At 43.4% G+C, this 27958-nt stretch overlaps 1 protein-coding gene and 1 pseudogene across 2 annotated transcripts in view; one reads left to right on the forward strand and one right to left on the reverse strand.

Moving 5' to 3' along the window:
- LOC149974500 (serine/threonine-protein phosphatase CPPED1-like) lies at positions 1–27624 on the forward strand (annotated as a pseudogene).
- LOC149974499 (uncharacterized) overlaps positions 1–27958 on the reverse strand; it is a 90931-nt gene that overhangs the window by 51253 nt on the left and 11720 nt on the right. The window lies entirely within an intron of this gene.

The raw sequence follows: 27958 nt of genomic DNA on the forward strand, positions 1-27958 counted from the left end.
ATGACTCTCCCCTGTTCTCCTACCTTCCCAGAAGAGCAGAAGGAATGGAGAGGTCCATCCTGCTTCATCCTTTGCAGACCTCCAGCTGGGTCTGCAAAGGAGGGAGGGGGACTGTGACAGGGGAGGGGACGAGTGGGCCGAAGAGGTCCAACTGACCCAGCAGGCTGTGGAGGCCGTCAACAAGCTGTGCCGCAGGCCCAAGTTCATGGTGCTGTGTGGGGACATGGTCCATGCAAGGTAAGACAAAGTTCAAAGGAAAGACACCTGAGCCTTAACAGGTGTGAACATGAGAATATTTCCTGTATTCATATGGTAGACATACTGTATAGAAGAGAGCAGTCCAGTCATGCTTTGACAATGATGGGATCCTTTTTGTGTCACTGTCCCCTACATGATGCCATCGTTTGTATTCATAACAACAACTGGGAGTGGACGAGTATAGTTTTCATTGCAGTTGTGTGACCACAACAGTTTTATGCCCAGCAGCTATGCAGATGCACTGACATTCTGATAAATCAGTTTGAAAGTCTCTGATATTATATGGGTCTATAAAGGGAATGGAATATGGCTGTTATATAATGATTAATGGATTCCCCTTCCCCACTGAGATTGTTCTGATTAAATGCATGCACTCTTGAGAACGTTAGAGTGTTTGGAGGAGTGTTTGGAATCATTACAGAATGTTCTCTATGAGAGGCAGAAGAATGAGCCGCATCTTGATACCGGCGGACTTAACAGTAGACTCCCTCCCACTACTGTATCTGTGTGATGTTTTATCAAAAATATATGAGGGAAGTATTTGCCTCTAGGAAATCTTTCACAAATGGTAGATCTTGGAAAAATGATGAGTTTTATCTACTCAAATAGATCTGAGTCTGGCTTGGGAGAAAGCAAGAGGGCCTTAAGGAAAACTAAACTCCCATTTGTCAATGTAAGAAAAAATGCAGAAAAACCCAATCCTTCCCTGTGTGGTTTTAAAGAGGAGAACAAGTTTGAGTGGTGTTCTCTGTGTTCTCTGTATGCCTGAGAGGCATTAGCGGGGAAACAGGTGCTGGTGGTGAATGTAATTAAGTGAGCGGCTATAGCTTGGTGAGTGTTTGATGTCCAGCTTGATAACAGGGTAAGAGGAATCGGAAGGCTAGACCCACTGCAGAGATAATATTGTTGCACGCCAACGTGCTGCTTTCCTACTACCTTTGCCTGACAATTAGGGACTGTGGGGTGCTTTGCCTTCCAAGGGTGGATCTGTGGAATATTTGGCTCTGATGTGCATCTGCAGAAGTCACCAGGCTTGTCTGTCTGTCTTCTCTGGGATGTATACTATATGTGTCCAATATAGTTCTCATGAACATGATTTTATCCTGACTATATAAAAAGGTAGCATTTTTCTGTAGTGTTTGTTCACATTTTGCAGAATGCACATTTAGCTAAATGACAAGGGAAAAATCTTACTTCTGCTTACATAAGAAATGCTGTGCATACAGATGACCCCAGAGCTACCCTCTTCCTCTCCTTTTGTCCATGCTTAGTAATAATGACCTCCAATTTGCCTTGTACTGTACGTTTTGCTGACAAACACTATAATGTGAATACATTTATACATTAAACACATTCCACTCCTGCACAATCCTCTGAGTGCTCGGTAAGTAACTCATATTTTCCATGACTGTACAGTTTAATGCAGGGAAACTTAAATCAGTTCTACCAAATCTCTATCAACATGTTAAATGTGCAACCAGAGGGAAAAAATTCTAGATCACCTGTACTCCACACACAGAGACGCGTACAAAACTCTCCCTCCAAATGGTAAATCCGACCACAACTCTATCCTCCTGATTCCTGCTTACAAGCAAAAATTAAAGCAGGAAGCACCAGTGACTCAGTCTACAAAAAAGTGGTCAGATGAAGCAGATGCTAAACTACAGGATTGCTATCACAGACTGGAACATGTTCCGGGCTTCTTCCGATGACATTGAGGAATACACCAGATCAGTCACTGGCTTTATCATTAAGTGCATTGAGGACGTCGTGCCCACAGTGACTGTACGTACATTCCCCAACCAGAAGCCATGAATTACAGGCAACATTTGCACTGAGCTAAAGGGTAGAGCTGCCGCTTTCAAATCTTACAAGAAATCCCCTATGCCCTGCGACAAACCATCAAATAGGCAAAGCGTCAATACAGGGCTAAGATTGAAACGGTTTCGACGCTCGTCGGATGTGGCAGTGCTTGCAAACTATTACAGACTACAAAGGGAAGCACAGCCGCGAGCTGCCCAGTGACTACCAGACGAGCTAAATCACTTCTATGCTCGCTTCGAGGCAAGCAACACTGAGGCATGCATGAGAGCATCAGCTGTTCCGGACGATTGTGTGATCACACTCTCCGTAGCCGACGTGAGTAAGACCTTTAAACAGGTCAACATTCACAAGGCTGCGGGGCCAGATGGATTACCAGGACGTGTGCTCCGGGCATGTGCTGACCAACAGGCAGGTGTCTTCACTGACATTTTCAACATGTTCCTGATTGAGTCTGTAATACCAATATGCTTCAAGCAGACCACCATAGTCCCTGTGCCCAAGAACACAAAGGCAACCTGCCTAAATGACAACAGACCCGTAGCACTCACGTCTGTAACCATGAGGTGCTTTGAAAGGCTGGTCATGGCTCACATCAACACCATTATCCCAGAAACTCTAGACCCACTCCAATTTGCATACCGCCCAAACAGATCCACAGATGATGCAATCTCTATTGCACTCCACACTGCCCTTTCCCATCTGGGCAAAAGGAACACCTATGTGAGAATGCTATTCATTGACTACAGCTCAGCGTTCAACACCATAGTACCCTCAAAGCTCATCACTAAGCTAAGGAACCTGGGACTAAACACCTCCCTCTGCAACTGGATCTTGGACTTCCTGACTGGCCGCACCCTGGTGGTCAGGGTAGGTAGCAACACATCTGCCACGCTGAACCTCAACACTGGAGCACCCCAGGGTTGCGTGCTCAGTCCCCTCCTGTACTCCCTGTTCACCCACGACTGCATGGCCAGGCACGACTCCAACACCATCATTAAGTTTACTGACGACACAACAGTGGTAGGCCTGATCACCGACAACGACGAGACAGCCTATAGGGAGGAGGTCAGAGACCTGGCCGGGTGATGCCAGAATAACAACCTATCCCTCAACGTAACCAAGACTAAGGAGATGATTGTGGACTACAGGAAAAGGAGCACCGAGCACATCCCCATTCTCATCGACGGGGCTGTAGTGGAGCAGGTTGAGAGCTTCAAATTCCTTGGTGTCCACATCACCAACAAACTAGAATGGTCCAAACACACCAAGACAGTCATGAAGAGGGCACGACAAAGCCTATTCCCCCTAAGGAAACTAAAAAGATTTGGCATGGGTCCTGAGATCCTCCAAAGGTTCTACAGCTGCAACATCGAGAGCATCCTGACCGGTTGCATCACTGCCTGGTACAGCAATTGCTCAGCCTCTGACCGCAAGGCACTTCAGAGGGTAGTGCGTAAGGCCAAGTACATCACTGGGGCAAAGCTGCCTGCCATCTAGGACCTCTACACCAGGCGGTGTCAGAGGAAGGCCCTGAAAATTGTCCCCAGCCACCCAGTCATAGACTGTTCTCTCTACTACCGCATGGCAAGCGGTATCGGAGTGCCAAGTCTTGGAGTCGTGTTGGAGTCGTGACAAAAAGGCTTCTCAACAGTTTTTATCCCCAAACCATAAGACTCCTGAACAGGTAACCAAATGGTTATTTGCATTGTGTTCCCCCCAACCCCTCTTTTACGCTGCTGCTACTCTCTGTTTATCTTATACTTTTAGTCACTTTAACTATGCATTCATGAACATACTACCTCAATTGGCCCGACCAACCAGTGTTCCCGCACATTGTCTAACCGAGCTATCTGCATTGTGTCCCACCACCCACCACCCACCAACCCCTCTTTTACGCTACTGCTACTCTCTGTTCATCATATATGCATAGTCACTTTAACTTCTTATGGCTGCAGGGGCAGTATTGAGTAGCTTGGATGAAAGGTGTCCAGAGTAAACGGCCTGCCCTTCAGTCTCAGTTGCATATATATGCATATATATATATATAATATATATAATATATATATAATATATGCATATCATTATTAGTATTGGAAAGAAAACACTCTGAAGTTTCTAAAACTGTTTGAATGATGTCTGTGAGTATAACAGAACTCATATGGCAGGCAAAAACCTGAAAAGAAACAGGAAGTGAGAAATCTGAGGTTGGTCGATTTTCAACCCAGGCCCTATTGAATTCACATTGGGATATGAATGAAGCTGCACTTCCTAGGGCTTCCACTAGATGTCAACCGTCTTTAGAAACTTGAATGAGGCTTCTACTGTGTTGTGGGCCTGAATAAGAGCTGAATGAGTCAGGTTACTGGCAGAGAGCCATTTCCTGGTCATGCGCATTCCACATGATGCTCCTCTAGACACAAAGGAATTCTCCGGTTGGAACTTTATTGAAGATTTATGATTAAAACATCCTAATGATTGATTCTATACTTAGTTTGAAATGTTTCTTCGACCTGTAATATAACTTTTTGAAGTTTTTGTCCGAAGTAATGCTCGACCTGCACGAGCATTTGGATTTGTATACCTAACGCGCTAACAAAAGTAGCTACTTGGACATAAATAACGGACATTATCGAACAAATCAAGCATTTATTGTGGAACTAGGATTCCTGGGAGTGCATTCTGATGAAGTTCATCAAAGGTAAGGGAATATTTATCATGTAATTTCTGGTTTCTGTTGACTCCAACATTGCGGCTAATTTGATTATTTTTCTGAGCGCCATCTCAGATTATTGCATGGTTTGCTTTTTCTGTAAAGTTTTTGAAATCTGACACAGCGGTTGCATTAAGGAGAGGTATATCTATAATTCCATGTGTATAACTTGTATTATCATCTACATTTATGATGAGCATTTCTGTTGAATCCATGTGGCTATGCAAAATCACTGGATGTTTTTGGAACTGGTGAATGTAACGCGCCAATGTAAACTCAGATTTTTTTATATAAATATGAACTTTGTCAAACAAAACATACATGTATTGTGTAACATGAAGTCATATGAGTGTCATTTGATGAACATCATCAAAGGTTAGTGATTAATCTTATCTCCATTTGTGCTTTTTGTGACCTTTTCTTTGGCTGGAAAAATGGCTGTGGCTTGGTGGTGACCTAACATAATCGTTTGTGGTGCTTTCGCTGTAAAGCATATTTGAAACCGGACACTGTGGTAGGATTAACAACAAGATTACCTTTAAAACGGTATAAGAGACATGTACTGTATGTTTGAGGAATTTTAATTTCAACAGATTTCTGTTGCTTTGAATTTGGCGCCCTGCACTTTCACTGGCTGTTGTCATATCATTCCGTTACCTTGATTGCATCCATTTTAACCATACCCACATGTACATACTACCTCAATAAGCCTGACTAACCGGTGTCTGTATAAAGCCTTGCTACTGTTATTTTCAAATGTCTTTTTACTGTTGTTTTATTTCTTTACTTACACACACACACACACACACACACACACACCTTTTTCTTTCGCACTATTGGTTAGAGCCTGTAAGTAAGCATTTCACTGTAAGGTGCACATTTCACTTGTATTCGGCGCACGTGACAAATAAACTTTGATTTGATTTTGATAAGTAGGGCACGATTTCCTCTCATTCCCCTTTATCCCTCCATCCCTCCCTGATCAGTTGCATTTATAGGTCACTGTGATTTCACATGTCCCGACCAAATGCATAGTGATAGTCTAACCGCCCAGGGTTTGGGGACATTTTAAATGGCCTGCCGTCTCTCTTAGTTACCGTCAGGCAGCCTGAGCAGGTTGTGTGTGCCAGGTGCATTACAAGCTATGCCCGTCACACGCACAGCCGTTTCCACGGCTCCCACTGCCGGGGGGGAGGGGGGTAATCGCCAGGCAACACTCCCCAAATGACATTTGAAATCCCCAAAAAGCTGTTTGTGTTTATTTACAAACAGAAAAAAAACTATTTTGCTGGCCAGGGGAGGTTGCCTGTCCACAAACAGTGCTGTCAGGGAAAGACAGGAAATTGGCCCCAAATGTCTCCTGGCTGGGTGTGTCTTTGAGTAAACATCTCCCTCCCCAACTTGTTTGCATACCTCACTTTATTGTGTGAAAATATCTCATATTTCACCATTCTTCAGTCACCACGAAGGGAGAAAGGCTATATAATTAGTTAAATTCTCTACTTGTATCCTTCAACAACGTACATTATCACTGTAGTGATCAGGAAAACACAGGGCCTTGAAGGACTCAGCGACTGACAGTTTGATCATCCATCACCTTTGTTAACTACCTGTGGTGTGCCACAAGGCTCCATGCTGGGCCCAAGGAAAATGCCCATCCCTGACCCCCTACTCCAGAAATCCGCAGGTCTCCTTCCCTAACTAGCAGCTGTCAGAGGAAACATATACCCTGTCACCATCCCATTCCGTGCTGCTATTATTGACAAATCTCGCTGTGATCCCATGGCGGCAGGTAGCCTCGTGGTTAAGAGCATTGGGCCGGTAACCAAAAGGTTGCTCTTTTAAATCCCTTGATGTGCCCTTGAGCAAGGCACTTAACCATAATTGCTCCTCTAAATCGCTCTGGATAAGAGTGTCTGCTAAATGAGTAAAATGTAATCCCATCCCAGGAGAGACTGAGGGAGAGACCCATCAAGGACTCTCACAGAGAATGAAGAGCCGTGAAACGTTCAGAGAAGGAAGGATGATTAGATTAAAGCAACATGCTGGACTAAACATACTCCTAATGAGCACTACAAAGGACTTCAGCGGTTGGTTAGGGGACGACAGAAGAGCACATGAATGGGGGAAGGTAAGAGTGAGGTTAGACTCTGACTCCCAGTAGTATAGAATATAATAATATGCTGAATGCCATATAGCAGATGCATTTATCCAGTCACGTGTGCATACATTTTACGTATGGGTGGCCCCGGGAATTGAACCCACAATCCTGGTGATGCAAGCACCACGCTATACCAACTGAGCCATACAGTCCCCCTCCACCCATGCGGAAGCCTTCTAATTGTAGTTGAAGGCAGATAAAGTGGGACTCTGTGGAATTGAGCAGCAGCAGCGCATAATTTGGACAGGAGAGAGAGTGGGGAAATCAGGCTCTGTGTGTGTGTGTGTGTGTGTGTGTGTGTGTGTGTGTGTGTGTGTGTGTGTGTGTGTGTTTTGCTGATGGGGACGTCCAATGGGAAGAGCTTCTAATGGGTTTATGAGGGGTTTGGGGACAGTGGAGAGGAAAGGAAAGGAGAGGAGGAGAGAGGAGACTATGTAGGGGGGGACCCCTACAGAGAAGAGTTAGAACTAACTGTCTCTGGTACATCTGTGTCAGAATGTACTGGCTGGCTCAGTTGATTAATAGTGAAGTCAATACAATACTTTGTAATACTGCCTGTGCCCTTGTTTTGTTATAGCTCTTGTGAATTACCTATTATGTATTCATTTTTATATAGTTTTTATCTTTTAGACTAATTGTGATGCATATTTTTGTACTTTTTCTCAAGGACAAGGTTGTACGCACATGAAGTTAAGCACAGTATGCAGTCTGATGAATATGGATACATGGGTTATATACAGTATTTGGCTTGACTGAAGGACTAGCAGCTGGAGAACCCTTCAATCTCCTAAATGCTTGAGCCAACAATGTGGTATACAGTACAGGACTCTTGTTTTCTCAGCAGAGTCCCATCGGAATGTGTTTATCCAGACCTGTCAAAATCCTTTCTTTCTCAGATATTCTCTGAGCTCAGCTCAGCCTATTAAAGTGTGCCTTTCGCTGTCTAAATAAAATGATACCATCATAGGAGCTAGTGGCCTCATAGAAGCTAGCGTTGCAATATTTGGTATTTAGGGGTATTTATTAGGATCCGCATTAGTCGCGGCAAAAGCAGCAGCTACTCTTCCTTTTGTCCACATACATCATAACTTTAATATCAGAAATCAATGGGTGAATGAAAATCAGCATCACAGCTAGAGATGTGGTTCTAGGTTACAGTTGCTGTCAATGCCGTAATGGGGTTGTGTTCTACAGAAATCACAGCTCGCCATGGTTCATGAATCTCAATTGACGTGTTGGGCAATTTCATGGTAATAATGCTGAGACTCCGATATTTCACTTTAAAATGTATTACACATTCATTTTTTTTAGAACAGTGCAGATGCAAAGTTTGGTAACAGAATGATGGCACTAAAACAACAAAGTGTCATCCTGTTACCCATCTTTGCATCTGCACTGTTCTTCAAGTGAACCTAAATATGTTTTTGTAAAATTTGCCATGGAAATTGAAAAAAATAGTCATTGTTCATAGAGTTGTGTGGTTTCTTTAACTTTGTAATCATTTCACATTTTCGGGTACTAGGGGGGTAACTAGCCCCCTGGGGTAGCTGCCCCCCCCTCCTGTAATTCACATTAAGACCACAAGATGCCACCAAATTATTTCCCCAACACTTTACCTGGCTGCCACTGCTCTTGCTCAACCAAAAATGTAATCTGTGTCATCACAACTTTTGGATATATTTCTACAAAATAATTTTGTGGTAAGTTGATAAATTTTTCATATAATTTTTTATATTTAAAAAATATATATATAAATATACTGTATATATACAGTTGAAGTCGGAAGTTTACATACACTTAGGTTGAAGTCCTTAACTCGTTTTTCAACCACTCCACAAATTTCTTGTAAACAAACTATAGTTTTGGCAAGTTGGTTAGGACATCTACTTTGTGCATGACACAAATCATTTTTCCAACAATTGTTTACAGACAGATTATTTCACTTATCACAATTCCAGTGGGTCAGAAGTTAACATACACTAAGTTGACTGTGCCTTTAAACAGCTTGGAAAATTCCAGAAAATTATGTCATGGCTTTAGAAGCTTCTGAAAGGCTAATTGACATCATCTGAGTCAATTGGAGGTGTACCTGTGGATGTATTTCAAGGCCTACCTTTACACTCAGTGCCTCTTTGCTTGACATTTCCAAACTCCTGAAGGAGCAATTTCCAAACTCCTGAAGGTACCACGTTCATCTGTACAAAGAACAGTATGCAAGTATAAACACCATGGGACCACGCAGCCGTCATACCGCTCAGGAAGGAGACCCGTTCTGTCTCCAAGAGATGAAGGTACTGTGGTGCGAAAAGTGCAAATCAATCCCCGAACAACAGCAAAGGACCTTGTGAAGATGATGGAGGAAACAGGTACAACAGGTATCTATATCCACAGTAAAACGAGTCCTATATCGACATAACCTGAAAGGCCGCTCAGCAAGGATGAAGCCACTGCTCCAAAATCGCCAGAAAAAAGCCAGACTACCATTTGCAACTGCACATGGGGACAAAGATTGTAATTTTGGGAGCAATGTCCTCTGGTCTTATGAAACAAAAATAGAACAGTTTGGCCATAATGACCATCATTATGTTTGGAGGAAAAAGGGGGAGGCTTGCAAGCTGAAGAACACCATCCCAACCGTGAAGCATAGGTGTGGCAGCATCATGTTGTGGGGATGGATTGCTGCCGGAGGGTTTGCACTTCACAAAATAGATGGCTTATGAGGGAGGAAAATAACCTGGATATATTGAAGCAACATCTCAAGACATCAGTCAGGAAGTTAAAGCTTGGTCGCAAATGGGTCTTCCAAATGGACAATGACCCCAAACAATACTTCCAAAGTTGTGGCAAAATGGCTTAAGGACAACAAAGTTGAGGTATTGGCGTGGCCATCACATACCCTGACCTCAATCATATAGAAAATTTGTGGGCAGAACTGAAAAAAAACGAGGCCTACAAACCTGAGTCAGGTACACCAGCTCTGTCAGGAGGAAAGGGCCAAAATTCACCCAACTTATTGTGGGAAGCTTGTGGAAGGCTACCTGAAACGTTTGGCCCAAGTTAAACAATTTAAATGCAGTTCTACCAAATACTAATTGAGTGTATGTAAACTTCTGACCCCCTGGGAATGTGAAGCTGAAACAAATCATTCTCTCTACTATTATTCTGACATTTCACATTCTTAAAATAAAGTGGTGACCCTAACTGACCTAAGACAGGGAATGTTTACTCGGATTAAATCAGGAATTGTGAAAAACGGAGTTTAAATGTATTTGGCTAAGGTGTATGTAAACTTCCTACTTCAACTGTATATATTTGTATTATTTATTTTATTTGTTATTTTACCATGTAAGTTGACTGAGAACACGTTCTCATTTGCAGCAACGACCTGGGGAATAGTTACAGGGGAGAGGAGGGGGATGAATGAGCCAATTGTAAACTATACAATTAGGGAAGCCTTAAGATTAATAATCAACTTGTTTAGCCAGAAAAATTTAGATCATTTTTGAGTGAAGTAGTAATATGTTGGATGAGTGTGTTGGGAGCAACTCGCCCCCCTCTACTAGGGGGTAACTGGCCCCTTGGGTGCTGTGTGGGGTAGTTAGGGTTAGGGGCCATCTGTTAGATTAGGCGTCAGTTCCTTACAGTTCCTAAAATATTTATTTGCAGATGAGAATTTACAAGAAGAAAACAGACTGTGGAAGCTATGGCTCTGAGGTGATACAACATGCCCTGAAGGCAGTAGAAAATTGGCAGACCTTAAAGGGGGCTGCCAGGGTGCTCAACATTCCACCAAGAACCCTACAGCACCACAGAGGAAAGGAGGAGAAAAACCCAGGCTTCAGGCAAATGGGTGGGGTGCCAGCCTTCTCTTCCACGCATGAAAGTGACCTTGTCAACCACATTCAACAAATGGAAAGAGCCCTATTTGGCCTAACATCATGGGACGTGAGAAGACTCGCCTTCCATCTGACAGAGAGGTTGGGAATCAAGCACAGGTTCAGCAAAGGAACGGGGTATGCAGGGCTTGATTGGTGCAGTGGCTTCATGAAGCGCAACTCTCAACTATCAGTTCGAGTACTGTAAGCAACCGGTCTTCTGAGGGCCGTGGGCTTTAATGAGCTTAAGGATGACCAGTTTTTTCCGGCCTATGAGGACATTTTAAACAGCGTCAGGGACATTTCGCCAATGAGGATTGGGAACATGGATGAGATGTGAATACAAAGTGTCCAGAAACCGTTGCCTGTGGTGGCCACCCAGGGAGAACCAGGTTGCACGGATGACCAGCACAGAGAGGGGCTTCACAGTCACAGTAATTTGTGCTATCAGTGCAGCGGGGCAGTACGTACCGCCCCTCTTCATCTTCCCCCGGAAGAGGATGAAAGAACAGCTGCTGGTTGGAGCACGTCCAGGGTCCATTGGAAGGGTGAGGGACTCAGGCTGGGTCGACAGGACCATCTTTGTCGTCTGGCTCCACCACTTCACCCATAGTTTTGGTTGCATCCCTGAGGAACCCCGATGGGCACCCCTCCCATTAGACCCTGGAGGCTATTCTGACGGCAAGAAGCCAGGGTGTGATTCTCATCACTCTGCCACCCCACTGCAGCCACAAGATGCAGCCATTAGACCGTAACGTCTTCAAGGGTCTGAAGGCCTTTTACAACAGGGCAGCAGTGTATGACGACCCATCCTGGGAAAACGATAGGTATATACCAAATGTCTGGCCTCTTCGCAAAGGCCAATAACAAGTTGGCCAGTGTGGAGAGAGGAGTGGGGGGCTTCCGGGCCAGTGGGCTGTAGCCTTTGGAGAAGGACATCTTCACAGAAGCAGACTTCGTGTCCGCTGAGGTTATAGAGTGGCCCATTGCCGGTAAGAAAAAGTAATCAAAATTAACGAAACGTTGCAGAAGCAGCATGTACTTGGTAGAAAGTGTTTATTGTACTAACACCAATGTATTATTTTTGTTGTTTATTTTATTTTTTTCAATTTAAAGTTTTATTAAATTAAGTTAAGTTTTCTTGTTTTTCAATCAACCAACAAAACACATTCCACATTCACAGATGTGATAGACTTTTAAAAGACAGAAATACAAAATAATAATATATATAAAATAATAATAATAATACATTTTTATTTTTAAATATATAATTATATATTTAAAAGAAATATATATATAAAACTTGCAGCAGCAATATCAAGGTTCTTATTAGCTATTTCCAGCCTTCGCTGAGACGACGAGCAAATAAGTAGTTTTTAGATTTTACAGCACCTTACACAACATGTATCTGCTCATTTCCCTAATCACCCCATTCACTCTGTCCAATTTGAAATATAGTTGAGTAGTGGAGACCAGAGTCTATCAAACTTGGGCTGTCTCTTGCGGAGGTCATAAGTGAGCTTTTCAAGAGGGAGAAAGTCAACAATCTGGTCAATCCACATTTTAAATGTAGGAGGGGTATTAGAGGCCCACAATAGAATAATACATTTCTTAGCAAAGTATGTAATAGTCATAAGGAAATGTTCTCTGTCAGGATCAAGAACAAAGTCCTGCTGGGCATTAAGAAGATAGATAAACGGGGTCATATCAAACTGTACCTCTAGTATTTTCTGTGCAGCAGTATGTATAGATTGCCAAAATCTGGCAATCTTTCTACAGTTCCAAAATACATGCTTATAGGTTCCACTTTCAGAGGTACATATTTTACAGTTAGGAGAGATGTCCGTTTTCATTCTATGGAGTCTCAAAGGAGTGTAATATAATTTGTAAAAAAAATTGTAATTAGATTCTTTCATTTTTACATTAGTAGAGGAGCAGTATACCCTGTCGCAAACCTCCGCCCATAACTCATCACTGATAGTCAGACCAAGGTCCTTTTCCCAGATTATTTTCAAAGGAGTAAAGGAGGAGCCTCCTTTATCAGAAAGGAGTCTATAGATATAATATATTTTGCCTTTAATGGATTGTGACAAGAAGGGTTTCAACTTCATTCAACTGAGTTCTAAACCTCCTCTTGGAAGTAAATTAAGAAATGACATGTCTAATTTGAAGATATTAAAAAAAAAAAAAAAATGGGATCTTGGCACATTGAATTCACTGCAGAGCTCTTGATAGGATTTCAGTGTAGTGGTTTTCTGATGAAATAGGTCTGAAAAGGTGCTGATTCCTAGAGTATGCCAAAGATTAAAGTTGGCATCCTTCAGGACTTTTGGCAAGTCTAGGTTGCCTACTATGGGCGAGTGAGAACATATTTGGGAGGAAATGCCCAGGTATTTCTTACAGTCCCTCCACGCTAGTAGGGTGCTGTAAATCACAAAGGTTTTGGCTATGTTGCCCACTTCACTAAAGTTATTAATGAATATAATTTAGCTTAGTGGCAATGAACCACAGGATTAGGCTTCGATCTGAATCGATGTTGACTCTTGTCTGTTTGTGATCCATGTTAGCATGTTGCGGATTTGGGCAGACCAGTAGTACAATTGAAGGGAGGGAAGGGCAAGACCACCCTTAGATTCAGGTTTCGATAGAGTGGAGACCCTGATCCTAGGTTTTTTATTGCCCCATATAAATTTGGTGATGCTTTGGTTAGTTGTTTTGAAAAAGGAAACTGGGAGATGCATGGGAGCATCTGAAATAAATAGTTCAGTCTAGGGAGGATGTTCATTCGAATGACATGAATTCTTCCTACTAAGCTAATTGGGAGGGAGATCCAGGTTTGGAGATCGTTCTTGATTCGATCCAGGAGGGAAAGATAGTTTTCCTTGAAAAGGCTATTCAGACCTGTGTCTTCCATTGGAATGTCTTCATAGAGCTGGTGAGTGTAAGATTGAGAGGACAGTGGATTTGTTAAAATGTATCTTATAACCTGAAAATTTGCCATACTGAGCAATTGTGTCTCAAATGGGAGGGAGGGATTTCTCAGGGTTGGATATGTAGAGCAAGACATCATCCGCGTAAAGCGAAATCTTGTGCTGCAGGCCGCCTGCAGAAACACCCGTAATACTTGGATTGCTCCTTATCAACTCTGCCAGCGGCTCCGTCCCCAACAAGTAGAGCAGGGGGGACAGCGAGCACCCTTGTCTTGTGCCCCGTCCCAAAGCGAATCTGTCAGGATTCAGTCTGTTTGTAGTCACCATGGCATTTGGATGAGAGTATAGTGATTTGGTCAATTTAATATAGTTTAGGCCCATATTTAACTTTTCTAAGACTGAGAACAGAAAGCTCCACTCCATCCTGTCGAACACCTTCTCAGCATCCAGTGAAGCCAGCAGGACAGGGGTCTTCTGTGCGTTTACTTGATCAATAATATCAAAAAGACGGTGAATGTTATCAGAAGAGTATATGTCTCTAATAAATCCAGTTTGGTCTGCTTTTATTATTTTGGGAAGAAGAGTGTTTAGTCTTTTGGCGAGCAATTTGGTCATTATTTTGTAGTCGTAATCCAACAAGCTTATGGGCCGGAAGGACGAGCAGGATAGAGGGTCCTTGTCTTTTTTTAGCAACACTAATGTGAGCTGTGTGCATTGAGCCTGGGAGAACTCTGTTTTTGCAAAAATCATCCAGCATTAGCATGAAAATAGGGCTAAGCTGGGGCCAAAAAGCTTTGTAGCACTCTCTGGGGAATCCATCTGGGCCTGGGGACTTGTTAGGTGGCATGGAGGTAATTGCCTCCAGGATCTCCTCAGGAGTGAAGGGGGAGTTGAGATCTTCTTGGTCAGTATCTGATAGTTTAGGTAGGGAGATTCCCTCTAGGAAGGAGTGGAGTTCTGCCTCCGTGTGTTTTCTCTCAGAAGGTACTGTATATAGTTTGCAGTAAAAATCATGAAAAGTTAAATTGACCTTTTTGGGGTCATATGTGACCTCGTCCTCTGCTGTTCGGATAGCCATGATTGTACGCTCTGACTGCTCTTTTTTTAATTGGTAAGCAAGCAATCTACTGGGCCTATTGCTATACTCATGGTATTTCTGTTTAGTAAAGAAAACTTTTTTTTTTTATCTCCCGAGTGTAGTCCAAATTCAGTTTGACTTTGGCTGCTTTAAGTTGACTCCAGGAGGTGCTGTCTGGGGATTGTTTATGTACTCTTTCACAGCTTTCTAGCTCCCTCTCAAGATCTAGCCTGTGTGCTTCCATTGCTTTTTTCTTAGAGGAAGCATATACAATTAGATTACCTCTTAGTGTGGCATTGGCAGCATCCCACATTGTGGCCGGAGAAACAGGAGAATCTTTGTTGTCTTGTGTGTAGTTGTCTATCTATGTAGTTACCAATGTATGGAACGCTTCGTTTGATAACATGGAGGTGTTGAATTTCCAGCTCTTTGACCTCGGGATGTTTTTGCAGAGGTCAAAGCGGAGGTGGACAAAGGCGTGATCTGAAAGTGCTATGGGTCCGATTGTACACGTGGCTGAATTTATGAAACTCTTTGGGATAAAAATGTAATCTATACGGGAGTAGGTGTTATGGACATTAGAGTAGTATGTATAGTCCACAGATGAGCTATTAGTCTCTCTCCAGATATCTATCAGTCCCATCTCTTTAGTAAGAGAGTTCAACATCTTTGCAGATCTAGGATTTGTGGTGGGGATTTGAGATGATTTGTCTAGTGTTGGGTTAAGGGTACAATTAAAATCTCCGGCCACCACGCCGAAGGAAACACAATGATCATTGAACAGGGTTATCATTTTTGACATGAAAGCAGGAGTATCTGTGTTAGGGGCGTATATGTTTAAGATAGTAATTGGTTGTCCACACAGTGACCCAGTTATCAAAATAAATCTCCCCTCCGGATCAGATATGTATTTGTCAATTATGAATGGAACATTCGTATGGATAAGTATGGCTGTACCTCTACGGTTTGATTTGAAAGATGAGAAATACACCTGTCCCACCCAAGCTCTGCAGAGTTTGGCATGTTCAGCATCACAGAGGCGTGTCTCTTGTAATAGCGCAATGTCTGCTTTTTCCTTTTTTAGAGCACATAGTATCTTTTTCCGTTTTATTGCATGCCCTAGACCATGGCAGTTCCATGTCAATAGATTTAAGGTACTAGTCATCGTCATCGAACAGTAATTGAACTTTAGTGCAAGTCATCTCTGGGTAAAGGTGGATAATAGTTATATCTGCGTTCACATAAAAGGGAAATAAATGGTGTACATAAAATAACAATCTCTGAACACCCCAGCCGAGTTCCCAAACAACTCGACATATCCCGTTGGATCTAATACCCCCCCGCTCAGTCTCAATTCTGTGTTCCGAACCCTACCCCCCCAAAAAACGGGAACAGTTAGTAACGCACAACGTCTCCCCCTCCCCACCAAAGAAATGCCTCATCCTCTCCGCTCCGCATTGAGTAAGTGACAACGCAGCCCCCGTCCAGACCACATTAAAAGAGGGAGAAAATAAAATCAATAGCCCAGCCTACATATACCTCCCCCAAAGGACATAGGGAACCACAAGTAATAATAGCAACGGAAAAAAAGGGAAATAAAAGTAGGCTGAAACATTAGTAGGCCGAGGTTAGGCTATAGAGCCTATCCCTCTCAGCTAAAGGAAAATAAATATAGATTAGACGGCTATAATGACATTTAGCGGGGCGGGTGGGTCTTTGGATATCGGCTATATGTTGTCTTACCTCTAGTAATAACAGTAGTCGTATTTAGTCATTGGTCCATTTCCCATTGACCAGGATTGTCTTTCAAAAAACTATTTGCCTCTTTGGGAGTTTTGAAGTGTCGCAGGGCTCCTTGGTGAAGAATCCTGAGCTCGTTTGGGTATTTAAATCCCCTAAAGATGCCTCGGTCAATGGAGTATTTCTTCACTTCGTCAAACTCTTGGCGCTTTCGCCGTATTCCAGCTGACAGGTCCTGGTGTAAAGTGAGTTTGGCATTTCCCACTAACGGTGTTGATTTTCGCTGCCTGTAGGACTCGTTCCTTGTCGGTGAATCTCAGGAAACGTATGGTGATTGGGCGCGGTGGTTGTCTGGCTGCTGGTGGGGGCCTCAGTGCTCGGTGAGCTCTCTCGAGTTCTATGGGCCTGTCGGTGGACAGGTGGAGCCACTCGGGAAGTTTGTCTTGCAGGTAGCGGATCAGTGGCATGTTTCCCTTTTTTTTTTTTCGCCCAGATTTAATAGAACACAATTATTCCTTCACCCCCTGTTTTCCAGGTCCTATGTTTTCTCTTCCAGATGCTCTATTTTCTTTTTAGCATATGCTATTGTTTCCATGGCGTCTGTCAATAAGTTTTCCATGAATAGGATTCGCCCCTCTGCCTCGTCCAGGTGCCCCGCGTTTATGGTTATCTTGTTGTTGATGTCAGACAAAGCATTTTCCAGGATTGTCACCTTGCCCCCTATCGCACTGAGCTGAGAGTTAATGGCATCTAATTTAATGCTGAGTTCTGTACGTTGGGATCTCAACTCAGAAAGAATGTCTTCGACAGAGTGTGGGGTTGGCATTCGTTGGGCCTCGGGGGGGAACGGGTCCTCTTGCTCTTTGCTAATGGCGCTAGCTTTTTCTGAAGCTAGCTGCTTCTTGGAGGCCTTTTCAGTCGCTAATGCCCGAGTCCGGGTAAAAATGTTAACTGTAATGTCGCCTTTTGTCGCCGCCATGACTTTTTAACTAAAGCTAAAAGAGTTTAAACTTGAAGTGGAGGTAAGATTAGGAATTGGAAACTATTTGTGCGCAGCTCTTAGTTCATGCGGCCATCTCGTTCAAGGGTCACGTGATCCCCGTTGTTTATTTTCAATGCAACGAATTCATTCATCCACAGTGCTCTACTGCCACCTCTACCGATACGGCCACCAGCTCTACCGCCGCCACCTCTACCGGCACCATCACTAGCTCTACCTCCACTAGCTCTAATGCCAAAACCTCTACCTCGACCACATTTATCTCCGCCACAACCTCCACCCTGCAGCATACCCGTGTCCAAATGTTGGTAAGAAAATGAAAAAGTCTGTTAGAAGTGTTTATTGTACCAATACTCATGTGTTCTTGTTGTTTGTTTGTTTTTGCTTAAACCAACAACCAACAGCTGCAGCAGTTCTATTGGAGCTGTCCCTGAGGTCGAGGCTCCAGGAGTCGAGGCCGAGGAAGAGGAAGGCAGAGTCTGCAGCTGTACTGACAGCCTCACCTTACAAAAGGTTGCTGGAGGAAAAGGCTCGACAGAAACATCAACAAGAAGAGAGAGAGAGAAAGAAAATGGTGCAGGTTCTTCAAATAAAAGTTGTCTCAAAGAAGGTTGTTGCAGCACAACAAGCCACATCAGCCACCAAAGTAGGTTGTTGCAGCACAACAAGCCACATCAGCCACCAAAGAAGGTTGTTGCAGCACAACAAGCCACATCAGCCACCAAAGAAGGTTGTTGCAGCACAACAAGCCACATCAGCCACCAAAGAAGGTTGTTGCAGCACAACAAGCCACATCAGCCACCAAAGAAGGTTGTTGCAGCACAACAAGCCACATCAGCCACCAAAGAAGGTTGTTGCAGCACAACAAGCCACATCAGCCACCAAAGAAGGTTGTTGCAGCACAACAAGCCACATCAGCCACCAAAGAAGGTTGTTGCAGCACAACAAGCCACATCAGCCACCAAAGAAGGTTGTTGCAGCACAACAAGCCACATCAGCCACCAAAGAAGGTTGTTGCAGCACAACAAGCCACATCAGCCACCAAAGAAGGTTGTTGCAGCACAACAAGCCACATCAGCCACCAAAGAAGGTTGTTGCAGCACAACAAGCCACATCAGCCACCAAAGAAGGTTGTTGCAGCACAACAAGCCACATCAGCCACCAAAGAAGGTTGTTGCAGCACAACAAGCCACATCAGCCACCAAAGAAGGTTGTTGCAGCACAACAAGCCACATCAGCCACCAAAGAAGGTTGTTGCAGCACAACAAGCCACATCAGCCACCAAAGAAGGTTGTTGCAGCACAACAAGCCACATCAGCCACCAAAGAAGGTTGTTGCAGCACAACAAGCCACATCAGCCACCAAAGAAGGTTGTTGCAGCACAACAAGCCACATCAGCCACCAAAGAAGGTTGTTGCAGCACAACAAGCCACATCAGCCACCAAAGAAGGTTGTTGCAGCACAACAAGCCACATCAGCCACCAAAGAAAGGGATGCGGGATGTATTTTCTGTGAGGAGCTGTTTTCAGTCACGGGACTGGATTAGATGTCAGCAGTGCAGGAGGTGGTCTCATGAGTTGTGCTCCAATTGTACTGGGGATAGCTTAATGTGTGACCTAGGTACAAATTAGAATTGTGCAATAGCAGAGCATAAGAGATGCAACATCAATGTTACACTGAATTAGTTATGTTTTTTTGTTATTAAATGTTATATTCCAATGTTATTTAATGCTATTAGTTATATTCCATTCCAATATCATATTGCAATGAATATATTTTTTTATGAATTAAAAACAACTATTGAAAACCTTTTGCTCCTGATTGTCATTTTGAAGGCTGCTGGGATTTAAAATCTTGCATTATTCAAATAGATATTTAGTGCAATTGTACATAATGGATTGTAAGGAAAAGGAACAACAAAGAAAGAACAAAGAAAATTAATGTGCCTGTGAGTTAAAAAGAGGGACTTGACATCAAATCTCCTCATAGTGCAGATATTAATAGTGACATGTGAAACACCATTTATCCCCCAAATTTGATTTCAATAATTAAAATATGACAACTAGACTTAGATTTTAAGTATTACTTACTTAAGAATTTGTAAATAACACTGATTAAATGGATTTAATAGCCATTTATGTCCCTTTATAGTTTATTCACCAAAGCATGACCTTCATCCAGATACACTTTATTTTCCTAAACATTGCTTTTTTTGTGCCAGCAATTAGACATTGTTGTTAGGGGCAGCTAGTTACCCCCAAGTACCCTAATGTGAAAAATCTTAGTCTCATCATCACTCACCGATACTGTGGTATTGACTTGTCCCAAATGCAGATTGATGAGGTATAACTGTAGCAGGACTGGAGCTACAGCTGCACAGAACCGATTTATTCATCCTGCTCCAGCACGCAACTTTTCATATGGCACCTGCCCACACCCTCTGGATTTCTGTCTGACGCCCACCACCGAGGTAAAGACAGATTCAGGTTGGATATTCACCTGTAGTTTCCCTTATGTCTACCAACAGCAGTTAGGGACCGTCAACATAGTGACAAATCAAATTTTTCAAATTTCAATAGCTCTTTAACCATTACTCCTAAAACATTCCAAACTGGTTATAGCTAACCCGACGGCATAGCAAAGCATTGCACACACCTTTTTTTTTGTCGATTTACATCTCACACTATGTTAAGTTATTTATTTACATTTTTGTATTTCAATAGCTCCTTGGTCATGTGACCTGCTGATTTCAAACAAGGTTCAGAATGTACAGTCAGTGGCCCTACACATCGCACCCGCTTTAGATTGTCCATTTTCATCTCACACATTTTTACAAACATTTTTCAAACCTCAATAGCTCCTTGGTCATGTGACATACTGACCTCCAACAAAGTTCAGAATGTCCACTGACTATCCTTCTTGTCACGTTGGCATGAATTATTCGAGAGACAGGCGCAAGAATGCGTAATAGTTTTTTTTATTCCACCCAATTACGGAGTGCCGCGTAAAGGCACGGGGACGAAGACCAAACAAACACGTAACAGAAACACAGGGTTGAAACCCAAACAAACACGTAACAGAAACACAGGGTTGAAACCCAAACAAACACGTAACAGAAACACAGGGTTGAAACCCAAACAAACACGTAACAGAAACACAGGGTTGAAACCCAAACAAACACGTAACAGAAACACAGGGTTGAAACCCAAACAAACACGTAACAGAAACACAGGGTTGAAACCCAAACAAACACGTAACAGAAACACAGGGTTGAAACCCAAACAAACACGTAACAGAAACACAGGGTTGAAACCCAAACAAACACGTAACAGAAACACAGGGTTGACACCCAAACAAAAGAGCGAGAAGTACCTTGAATAAATACACACACGCACGATGATTAGCACACGGGACGAGACCCGTAATCATCTGCGCAATCCCTAAGGGTACGAAAGCCCAAAACACACAGCACAGGTACTCACACACACCAACGGACATAGTAACAATAATCGACAGCACCATGGTGAACAAAGGGCACATATATACAAATGCAATCAGTGGGAATAGGGGCCAGGTGTGCGCAATGAAAGTTCCAGAGGGATTGTCGTGGAGGATCGTTACAAAATATAACACTTACAAGAACTTGTGAATTCAATGTAGGCTTTTAATACAAACATATCAGAAGCCTAGATGGTCCGCGGAACACACACTTTCCCAGAGCTCTGGCTCTGATTTATACACATACAACATATGAGTCCATCCCACATGCAAATGAAGTTATTTCCCTCAGTCCATCTGCCACCATTATATCCCAATCTGTGCATCCTGCTTGTTCACGCCCAATAACGCCCATATCTGCTTTTAGTCAAGTTATAATGGTGACAGGACTTCTTCATGTCCCAAAAATAATACATGCCCATCTTATCCCATCTTATCCTCTTATCCTCTTATCCTCCTCCTTATTAGGACTGGTAGACTATGTGTCTCTTCTGTTCATGTCCTAAAAATATATGCCCTATGTCTATAGTCCATCCGTTGGTCATTTGGCTGACCCCCTCCTTTGTGTGTCCCTCTGACCTTGGTATGTCCAGCTGTCCTATGCTCTCATGGCCTTACTTTGGTTTCCTGTCCTATACAATAGACAATGCATTTTACCAGAATGGCAAATGCACTCTAAGTATATCTTTCTCTAGTGGTACAGCATTATGTTTCTCCCTATATGTACAAGATCCGTGGCACTTCTATGTTGCACACCCTTTAGTTTGTCCATTTTCATCTCACATGTTTTTACATGAATTTTCTATGTTTTTCAATGTTTCTAATTTCAATAGCTCTTTGGTCATGTGACCTACTGACGTTCAGAATGACCACTGACTACACTTCTATGTTGCACACCCTTTAGTTTGTCCATTTTCATCTCACACCTTATTACATGACACTTCAATAGCTCCTTGGTCAGGTGCTTAACTGCCAGGTGCTTGTCCGCTCATGCATAGGCTAGACTACTCTATTTAATTGAGACCACACGCTAACAAGTTCTCACAGTCTCCCTGCAGTTAGACGTTCATCCACGTTCTCCAAAGGTCAAATTGAAGTGTTCCTGTTGCTCCTGCTCTGTATCGTTCCATTTCTCCAAACGTCAAATTTAGAACTTAAGGGTTAAATTTAGGCACTCATTCTGAATGGTGAACACAATCATTGTTGATCCAGCATCATGGAATTATCCCCATTCACACATGGGATTGAACACAATCATTGTTGATCCAGCATCATGGAATTATCCCCATTCACACATGGGATTGAACACAATCATTGTTGATCCAGCATCATGGAATTATCCCCATTCACACATGGGATTGAACACAATCATTGTTGATCCAGCATCATGGAATTATCCCCATTCACACATGGGATTGAACACAATCATTGTTGATCCAGCATCATGGAATTATCCCCATTCACACATGGGATTGAACACAATCATTGTTGATCCAGCATCATGGAATTATCCCCATTCACACATGGGATTGAACACACACGCTTTTGATCCAGAGTCATGGAATTATCCCCATTCACACATGGGATTGAACACACACGCTTTTGATCCAGAGTCATGGAATTATGCTCAACCGCCAGCCCCTCCAACACCCACCTCCACAATGCCCTAGCAAAACTCAAGCCTGCTTTATGCAATAGCGCTCACTGTTGCCCCTATGGTTGGGCATTTCCCAACGTCCTCAATGTCAATGTCAGTCTTGAACGATCTCCCTGTGCTGGCGTTGCACCTTTTCCTTTTAAACTATGATTTAAAAAATGGATTGCACCTCAACTCACGTTGGTTGAGCGCCCTCCACTTCTGTCCATTAACACGATTTAGTTATAGACACTGTAGTAAACTATAGACTCATCATATTTAATTACATTTCCTTGGAAAGATAACTGCCATGACATTCTCCACCCATGCATAGGCAGCCTATTCTATTTCATTTAGACCACACATATACTGGGTTTACCTGATCTTGCACACACAACTAGGAGAGTAGAGGTAAGCTACTTAACTTGACGCAGCGTGTGTATAATGTGACAAAGATGTGCTTTCAGGGCCTCCCGGGTGGCGCAGTGGTTAAGGGCGCTGTACTGCAGCGCCAGCTGTGCCATCAGAGTCCCTGGGTTCGTGCCCAGGCTCTGTTGTAACCGGCCGCGACCGGGAGGTCCGTGGGGCAACGCACAATTGGCCTAGCGTCGCCCGGGTTAGGGAGGGCTTGGTCGGTAGGGGTGTCCTTGTCTCATCGTGCACCAGCGACACCTGTGGCGGGCTGGGCGCAGTGTGCGCTAACCAAGGTGGCCAGGTGCACAGTGTTTGCTCTGACACATTGGCTTCCGGGTTGGATGCGCACTGTGTTAAGAAGCAGTGCGGCTTGGTTGGGTTGTGTATCGGAGGACGCAAGTTTTCAACCTTCATCTCTCCCGAGCCCGTACGGGAGTTGTAGCGATGAGACAAGATAGTAGCTACTACAACAATTGGATACCACGAAATTGGGGAGAAAAAGGGGTAAAAAAAAAAACTATTTAAAAGATGTGCTTTCAATACAATAAGTAGGCCTAGGCTAACGCATTCCAATCAGAAAGTCGACTGTTTCCAAATATTCTGCGGGACGACAAAAATATTTGAATCCCAAAATTGTCCGTCTGACCGCCCGTTCCTAACTGCTGCATGAAAAATGCTGACCTCGCCGCAATGATCTCTGTCAGGACCTGTAGCTGAGCAGGTTTGGGGCTGCTGATCCATGGACGTGTCATAGCAGCTAATGCTTGTATGGTGTAGTGTGGTGGATCTAACAGCAGTAGCCTTGTATGGTGTAGTGTGATGGATCTAACAGCAGTATGGTGTAGTGTGGTGGATCTAACAGCAGTAGCCTTGTATGGTGTAGTGTGGTGGATCTAACAGCAGTATGGTGTAGTGTGGAGAATCTAACAACAGTAGCCTTGTATGGTGTAGTGTGGTGGATCTAACAGCAGTATGGTGTAGTGTGGAGAATCTTTAAAAATGTTATTTCACGTTTATTTAACAAGGTAGGCTAGTTGAGAAAAATGTCTCATTTGCAACTGGCCAAGATAAAGCAAAGCAGTTCGACACATACAACAACACAGAGTTACACATGGAATAAACAAACATACAATCAGTAATACAGTAGAAAAATCTATATACAGCATGTGCAAATGAGGTAGGATAAGAGAAGTAAGGCAATAAATAGGCCATGGTGGCGAAGTAATTACAATATAGATATTAAATGGTGGAATGGTAGGATGTGCAGAAGATGAATGTGCAAGTAGAGATACTGGGGTGCAAAGGAGCAAGATAAATAAATAAATAAATACAGTATGGAGATGAGGTAGATTGGATGGGCTATTTACAGATCAGCTATGCACAGGTGCAGTGATCTGTGAGCTGCTCTGACAGCTGGTGCTTAAAGCTAGTGAGGGAGGTAAGAGTCTCAGCTTCAGAGATTTTTGCAGTTCATTTCGGTCATTGGCAGCAGAGAACTGGAAGGAGAGGCGGCCAAAGGAAGAATTGGCTTTGGGGGTGACCAGTGAGATATACTGTACCTGCTGGAGCGCATGCTACAGGTGGGTGCTGCTATGGTGACCAGTGAGCTGAGAGAAGGGGGGGCTTTACCTAGCAGAGACTTATAGATGACCTGGAGACAGTGGGTTTGGCGACGAGTATGAAGCGAGGGCCAGCCAACGAGAGCATACAGGTCGCAGTGGTGGGTAGTATATGGGGCTTTGGTGACAAAACAGATGGCACTGTGATAGACTGCATCCAATTTGTTGAGTAGAGTGTTGGAGGCTATTTTGTAAATGACATCACCAAAGTCGAGGATCGGTAGGATCTTCAGTTTTACGAGAGTATGTTTGGCAGCATGTGTGAATGATGCTTTGTTGCGAAATAGGAAGCCGATTCTAGATTTAATTTTGGATTGGAGATGCTTAATGTGAGTCTGGAAGGAGAGTTTACAGTCTAACCAGACACCTAGGTATTTGTAGTTGTCCACATATTCTAAGTCAGAACCGTCCAGAGTAGTATTGCTGGAAGGGCGGGCAAGTGCGGGCAGTGATCGGTTGAAGAGCATTTAGTTTTACTTGCATTTAAGAGCAGTTGGAGGCCATGGAAGGAGAGTTGTATGGCATTGAAGCACATCTGGAGGTTAGTTAACACAGTGTCCAAAGAGGGCCAGAAGTATACAGAATGGTGTCGTCTGCGTAGAGGTGGATCAGAGAATCACCAGCAGCAAGAGCGACATCATTGATGTATACAGAGAAGAGAGTCGGCCCGAGAATTGAACCCTGTGGCACCCCCATAGAGACTGCCAGAGGTCCAGACAACAGGCCCTCCAATTTGACATACTGAACTCTATCTGAGAAGTAGTTGGTGAACCAAGCGAGGCAATCATTTGAGAAAACAAGGCTGTTGAGTCTGCCAATAAGAATGTTGTGATTGACAGAGCCGAAAGCCTTAGCCAGGTTGATGAATACAGCTACACAGTAATGTCTCTTATCGACGGCGGTTATGATATCGTTTAGGACCTTGAGCGTGGCTGAGGTGCACCCATGACCAGCACTGAAACCAGATTGCATAGCGGAGAAGGTACGGTGAGATTTGAAATGGTCAGTAATCTGTTTGTTAACTTGGCTTTCAAAGACCTTACAAAGGCCGGCTAGAGTAGATATAGGTCTGTAGCAGTTTGGGTCTAGAGTGTCTCCCCCTTTGAAGAGGGGGATGACCGCTGCAGCTTTCCAATCTATGGGAATCTCAGACGATACGAAAGAGAGGTTGAACAGGCTACTAATAGGGGTTGCAACAATTTTGGCAGATAATTTTAGAAAGAGAAGGTCCAGATTGTCTAGCCCGGCTGATTTGTAGGGGTCCAGATTTTGCAGCCCTTTCAGAACATCAGCTATCTGGATTTGGATGAAGGAGAAGTGGAGGAGGTTTGGATGAGTTGCTGTGGGGAGCGCAGGGCTGTTGGCCGGGGTAGGGGTAGCCAGGTGGAAAGCATGGCCAGCCGTAGAAAAATGCTTATTGAAATTCTCAATTATTTTGGATTTACCGGTAGTGAAAGTCTTTCCTAGCCTCAGTGCAGTGGGCAGCTGGGAGGAGGTGCTCTTATTCTCCATGGACTTTACAGTGTCCCAGAACTTTTTTGAGTTTGTACTAAAGGATGCAAATCTAACAACAGTAGCCTTGTATGGTGTAGTGTGGTGGATCTAACAACAGTAGCCTTGTATGGTGTAGTGTGATGGATCTAACAACAGAAGCCTTGTATGGTGTAGTGTGGTGGATCTAACAACAGTAGCCTTGTATGGTGTAGTGTGGTGGATCTAACAACAGTAGCCTTGTATGGTGTAGTGTGGTGGATCTAACAACAGTAGCCTGTATGGTGTAGTGTGGTGGATCTAACAACAGTAGCCTTGAATGGTGTAGTGTGGTGGATCTAACAACAGTAGCCTGTATATCTATCTGTGTCTGTATGTGAGGGCTCCTTTTTTATAATTGTATTATTGTTTTGAAAATGTATTTAAGAGGACAGGAGCATTTATTTACCAGTTGTATTTAACATAATGACACATATTGTTGAAAGCCTCAGACCAGACTCCCTGTATTGTCCCTTTGTTCACAGCAGCAATCAGCAGTCAGTTGGCAGTCGTTGTACCTCATTTGATTGTTATTCTTTCTTACTTGACTGATTTTGTTGCTCTATACGATAAATGTTCCTCTCGTCTAAATCATGTTAGTGTATTGTAACTATTAGTCCAGATGGCTCTCTGATTTGGTTAAGTCTCTCCGGTCTCCACATCAGTCATCAGATAATTAGATGCTCGTCCATTCCTTTCTGCAGGACATATGGGCTGATTGGCTCCCCACCCCACGAGGATCCCTAAATGTTAATAAAGTCAATGCATGCAGGGATTGATACAGTACAGACACCACAGCTGCTTGAATGGGGAATACAAGCACCAGATTTAAATGACAGAAGGAGCTATCCTATTTTTTTTTTTGTTTGATTGTAAATTATAAATATACTTATTTTACTCTTTCTCCATACTTTATTCACAGAGCAGATATATTCACTTTGTTCAATTTCTCAGTTTTTAATATGTGGATGGTCATGAATGTTGTGAACAGGCAGGGGGGCATAATATCCATCGAAACATTAAATGGAGAAAAAAAACTACCTTGGAAGTTAGAAATAATACCACCAATTTCAAGCCGGATAAAAGACAGGCTTGGGCTATTTCTAGCCCACAGGTCGCCACTTGCCGACCCCTAACAGTGAGTGTGTCCTCTCTCCACCATGCAGGCACCCCGTTCCGGGAGGGACAGGCACGGGACTTGAAGGTGGCTCTGAGGGGTACAGACACCTCCATCCCTCTGGTTTTTGTCAGTGAGAACCATGACCTGGGTAACACACCCACCCTGGAGACTGTAGCCCAGTTCTGCAACGCCTGGGGAGACGACTACTTCAGCTTCTTGGTGGGTGGCTAGAGTGAGATGAAAACATACTGTAGAAGGAGATTATACAAAACCCTTACAGTCCCTTATATAAACACTGGTAATTTTGACCCAGATAGAAACAATTGCATGAATGGCAGGGGCAGAGTGCCACCCCTTAGCTAACACTTTAATCCAATATGAATTAGGATACTACTGTTTTGTTTGTTTATTTGGATCCCCATTAGCTTTTGCAGAAGCAGCAGCTACACTTCCTGGGGTCCACAAATAACACAAAACATGACAAGTAACAAAAAGCCATTGGAAAGCCATTGGTCAACTGCAGAATATACAGAGTGCTGCAGCATGGGTAGTGACCAAGACCAGT

Source organism: Oncorhynchus mykiss, chromosome 20, assembly GCF_057628025.1.
Source record: "Oncorhynchus mykiss isolate SJ-2025 chromosome 20, ASM5762802v1, whole genome shotgun sequence".
In the NCBI taxonomy this organism is placed as follows: domain Eukaryota; kingdom Metazoa; phylum Chordata; class Actinopteri; order Salmoniformes; family Salmonidae; genus Oncorhynchus; species Oncorhynchus mykiss.